The sequence below is a fragment of the Rutidosis leptorrhynchoides genome, chromosome 4 (assembly GCF_046630445.1).
Source record: "Rutidosis leptorrhynchoides isolate AG116_Rl617_1_P2 chromosome 4, CSIRO_AGI_Rlap_v1, whole genome shotgun sequence".
Lineage (NCBI taxonomy): Eukaryota > Viridiplantae > Streptophyta > Magnoliopsida > Asterales > Asteraceae > Rutidosis > Rutidosis leptorrhynchoides.
Window position 1 is genome coordinate 561,802,450 of NC_092336.1, and position 6,000 is coordinate 561,808,449.

Genomic DNA, 6,000 nt, shown 5'->3' on the forward strand with positions numbered 1-6,000 from the left:
TAGTTTGTATTCAAAATCACACGGCATAGGTGAAACTTTAGTGAAACTTATGAAGTTAAACATTTTTGTTACAAAAATATCATTTAATGACCATTTTTCTAAAAATACTTATACTTTGAATTAAATCATGAAATTTTTATGTGTTAACATATTTATAGTAAAAATCATTTTTCCAGAAAATAAACCTCCAATTCAAAGTTTAAGATGGTTTTTAATTATCCAACCCAAAACAGTCCCCGGTTGCACTCTGACGTCGTAAAAACAGTTTTTTTTAAGGTAATCTTTGAAAAACCAAGTTATACCTTGTTAAATTAGTATATATTTAAGTTATATTACAGGTCTTGAAGTATTTTAAAAGTTAAGTTAGAAGGATCTACTTAGTTTGCAAACAAGTTTGAAAACATTCAAACTATGTTCTTGTTGTTAAACTTTTTATATCACAAAATAAGATAGCTATATATATATGAATCGAATAAGGTTATGAACAAAGTTACTACCTCAAGTTACTTGGACAAGATTGATGTAAAAGAGGAGTAAAAATCTAGAACCAAAAGGGTGATGGAATTGGATGAAAGATTGGAAGTAAACTTGTGTTCTTAGGAAGGATTCTTGAAGTGTTTTTGTAAGGTTTTTCTTATGGTGTTTAAGTGATGTTTTTATGGCTAGATCTTCATGGATATTAGCTGAATGGTTATGGAGTTTAAGGCTCTTAAAAGTGTGTGTGTTTTTAGCTAGAGGTTTGAAGTAAAAATGAATCAAAAATTGAAAATGGATGGAGTATAAATGGTGGTGTAAAAGGTGTATAAGTTTGTAATTTTGTGAAAAGATCTTTTAATCATGTGAAATTGTCATACTAGATAACAAAAGTAGTTACCTTATACATAAGGCATGAACAAGGGCTGGTTGGTGGTGATTTGATGTGTATATACCAATAGTAAATACGTATAGAAGCTAGGTATGATACGAGTACATATACTCTAGATATACGTATAGAAATCTTGTGAAAAATGGAATGAGAATTCAAATATAGCTATCTTTTGTGAATACACTTATATTGTTTTATGTATTTAAGTCCTTAAAAAGTGATTAAATACATTACTTATACGATATATGTATAAACATTATAGGTCATAAGTATTTATGTCAAATAACGTTACGTATGGTTATCGTTTTGAAAACTTAAGTTAGTAGTTTCAAAATATACTTATAACTTATTGTTATTAATACAAAATGAGATATTAAAACATCCTTAGATCATGTTAAATATGTATATATACATATATATACACAAACGTATAATTATCATATGTTATATAGTTCGTGATATCATCGGTCAAACTAGACAGTCAAACGTTGTGTAAAACTCTTTTCAAAAACATAAGTTTCAACAATTTGGATTGCTTATCATGTTGGTAAGGTTTAAATTATGTAAACATTAATCTTATAAGTGTAAAACGAGCGGAAAAATCCGGGTCGTTACATTACCTACCCGTTAAATAAATTTCGTCCCGAAATTTGGTAGAGGTTGTCATAATTAACAATAGGAATGTTTTCATGACGAATATGAGGTAATAATAGAGTTTTATCATTATTGGAAGATACGGATAAAACGGTTCGATCATGTGAAGTGCACGAGTGAAGCTATCACAAAAGAATGAAATGGGTGAATATGGAATTGTTTTAACTGATAACGTGATTAGAATTGATTTCCGGAATTTATGGAATATCTTACGTAATAAGATTTGGTTCTTTGGCGATCAAGATCTTCTTTGATTTAGTGCGGCGATCTGTTTCGATTTCTTTGTCGAATATTTTGCTATAAATCCACTTCCTTCTCTTCCTTATTTCCACAACTCACATCTTCTATCCTTTCTCCTTCAACTCATACCTTAAAGTATTCTTTTAAATGCTCCATCCCGTTCTAATTCTTGTTATACTTCTAACTTTCATATCTTTCATTCTTCTCTTTCATTTATCGCCAGAAGAATCTATTTACTTCTATCCTTTCCTCGGAATTATAATGTTTTTAATTCTCCCATGTCTTTACGTTGCAATACGTATTGATATACACGGTTTGTAAATCCTGGGTGATTTTCGGCCTTTGTATTCTTCATTATTTTTCAAAGCTTCATACTTTCATTTTCTCTTCCCGACTTCGAGTCAAGCGAGTAATGGTCCGGAATTTGTAGATATGAGATTCGAAATGAGTATAGCTAATGCTCTAAGAAAGAAATGGTAATAGAACAATTTTGATTTGTCAAATTACCAGAATACCCCGAAAAAGATAGAACTGTCAGGATGACATGTTCCTATTATGTTTGAGAATTGGATAGAATGTAAGAGCCGTGTAACATGGCACATGATGATGGTACTGTGAATCATCACATTTCATTAGAAACTTAACATGACTTACTGTAATATAATGAAGTTGATCAAGTTTCATTATATTATACTAATTCATGCATCAGTTCCCAACACTGCTTCAGAACATTCCTATTTTAAACTTGAAGGTTTTAGAACTTAGAAACTAACACAGTTTCTTTTATGTTGTAACGCAGATATTACGGAGAAATAAATATTCTCAGATAAGAATAGTTGTGAAAATATCTCCATAAATATGGAGAATATAATAACGGAAGATATGAAGATATCTTATAATATCTAAGATAAGATGATGATGAAGAATATCATCGGGAAAGGTTTAGAATAAGGGGTGGGGTTTTTTTTTTACTAATGGTTTCAGCAGGCACTGAATCGTTTGAATCCTTTGAAAGCAGATTCAGTTCTTGTGATTTATCCACAGCCTCTTTCATACTTTGCTCAAACCGTTTTCCGGTTTCAACTCTTCTCTTTTTCTGAGTTTTATCAACCACTGTGCTTCATCATCAAACTTTTGACTGTTTAAAATCGTTTACAATTTTCGCTGCTTCATCAGCATTTAAAGAACTACTTCATAATTCAGGGTGTTTTTCAGAAAATTCACCTTCGGGGTATGAAATCCTTAGGAATAGACGTTATAGGTATGACTGAGAAGTTTTGCGAGATTTTTAAAATACTAATTGCGGATTCCACCAAAAAGATGACAAGCTGCTGGTACATGATGTCGTGGAATATGTGTAGTGACCCGAACTTTTCCATGTTTATATATATTAATTGAGATTGATATTTACATGATTAAATGTTTCCAACATGTTAAGCAATCAAACTTGTTAAGACTTGATTAATTGAAATATGTTTCATATAGACAATTGACCACCCAAGTTGACCGGTGATTCACGAACGTTAAAACTTGTAAAAACTATATGATGACATATATATGGATATATATATATAGTTAACATGATACTATGATAAGTAAACATATCATTAAGTATATTAACAATGAACTACATATGTAAAAACAAGACTACTAACTTAATGATTTTTAAACAAGACATATATGTAACGATTATCGTTGTAAAGACATTTAATGTATATATATCATATTAAGAGATATTCATACATGATAATATCATGATAATATAATAATTTAAAATCTCATTTGATATTATAAACATTGGGTTAACAACATTTAACAAGATCGTTAACCTAAAAGTTTCAAAACAACACTTACATGTAACGACTAACGATGACTTAACGACTCAGTTAAAATGTATATACATGTAGTGTTTTAATATGTATTTATACACTTTTGAAAGACTTCAATACACTTATCAAAATACTTCTACTTAACAAAAATGCTTACAATTACATCCTCGTTCAGTTTCATCAACAATTCTACTCGTATGCACCCGTATGCGTACTCGTACAATACACAGCTTTTAGATGTATATACTATTGGTATATACACTCCAATGATCAGCTCTTAGCAGCCCATGTGAGTCACCTAACACATGTGGGAACCATCATTTGGCAACTAGCATGAAATATCTCATAAAATTACAAAAATATGAGTAATCATTCATGACTTATTTACATGAAAACAAAATTACATATCCTTTATATCTAATCCATACACCAACGACCAAAAACACCTACAAACACTTTCATTCTTCAATTTTCTTCATCTAATTGATCTCTCTCAAGTTCTATCTTCAAGTTCTAAGTGTTCTTCATAAATTCCAAAAGTTCTAGTTTCATAAAATCAAGAATACTTTCAAGTTTGCTAGCTCACTTCCAATCTTGTAAGGTGATCATCCAACCTCAAGAAATCTTTGTTTCTTACAGTAGGTTATCATTCTAATACAAGGTAATAATCATATTCAAACTTTGGTTCAATTTCTATAACTATAACAATCTTATTTCAAGTGATGATCTTACTTGAACTTGTTTTCGTGTCATGATTCTGCTTCAAGAACTTCGAGCCATCCAAGGATCCATTGAAGCTAGATCCATTTTTCTCTTTTCCAGTAGGTTTATCCAAGGAACTTAAGGTAGTAATGATGTTCATAACATCATTCGATTCATACATATAAAGCTATCTTATTCGAAGGTTTAAACTTGTAATCACTAGAACATAGTTTAGTTAATTCTAAACTTGTTCGCAAACAAAAGTTAATCCTTCTAACTTGACTTTTAAAATCAACTAAACACATGTTCTATATCTATATGATATGCTAACTTAATGATTTAAAACCTGGAAACACGAAAAACACCGTAAAACCGGATTTACGCCGTCGTAGTAACACCGCGGGCTGTTTTGGGTTAGTTAATTAAAAACTATGATAAACTTTGATTTAAAAGTTGTTATTCTGAGAAAATGATTTTTATTATGAACATGAAACTATATCCAAAAATTATGGTTAAACTCAAAGTGGAAGTATGTTTTCTAAAATGGTCATCTAGACGTCGTTCTTTCGACTGAAATGACTACCTTTACAAAAACGACTTGTAACTTATTTTTCCGACTATAAACCTATACTTTTTCTGTTTAGATTCATAAAATAGAGTTCAATATGAAACCATATCAATTTTATTCACTCAAAACGGATTTAAAATGAAGAAGTTATGGGTAAAACAAGATTGGATAATTTTTCTCATTTTAGCTACGTGAAAATTGGTAACAAATCTATTCCAACCATAACTTAATCAACTTGTATTGTATATTATGTAATCTTGAGATACCATAGACACGTATACAATGTTTCGACCTATCATGTCGACACATCTATATATATTTCGGAACAACCATAGACACTCTATATGTGAATGTTGGAGTTAGCTATACAGGGTTGAGGTTGATTCCAAAATATATATAGTTTGAGTTGTGATCAATACTGAGATACGTATACACTGGGTCGTGGATTGATTCAAGATAATATTTATCGATTTATTTCTGTACATCTAACTGTGGACAACTAGTTGTAGGTTACTAACGAGGACAGCTGACTTAATAAACTTAAAACATCAAAATATATTAAAAGTGTTGTAAATATATTTTGAACATACTTTGATATATATGTATATATTGTTATAGGTTCGTGAATCAACCAGTGGCCAAGTCTTACTTTCCGACGAAGTAAAAATCTGTGAAAGTGAGTTATAGTCCCACTTTTAAAATCTAATATTTTTGGGATGAGAATACATGCAGGTTTTATAAATGATTTACAATGTAGACACAAGTATGTGAAACTACATTCTATGGTTGAATTATCGAAATCGAATATGCCCCTTTTTATTAAGTCTGGTAATCTAAGAATTAGGGAACAGACACCCTAATTGACGCGAATCCTAAAGATAGATCTATTGGGCCTAACAAACCCCATCCAAAGTACCGGATGCTTTAGTACTTCGAAATTTATATCATATCCGAAGGGTGTCCCGGAATGATGGGGATATTCTTATATATGCATCTTGTTAATGTCGGTTACCAGGTGTTCACCATATGAATGATTTTTATCTCTATGTATGGGATGTGTATTGAAATATGAATTCTTGTGGTCTATTGTTACGATTTGATATATATAGGTTAAACCTATAACTCACCAACATTTTTGTTGA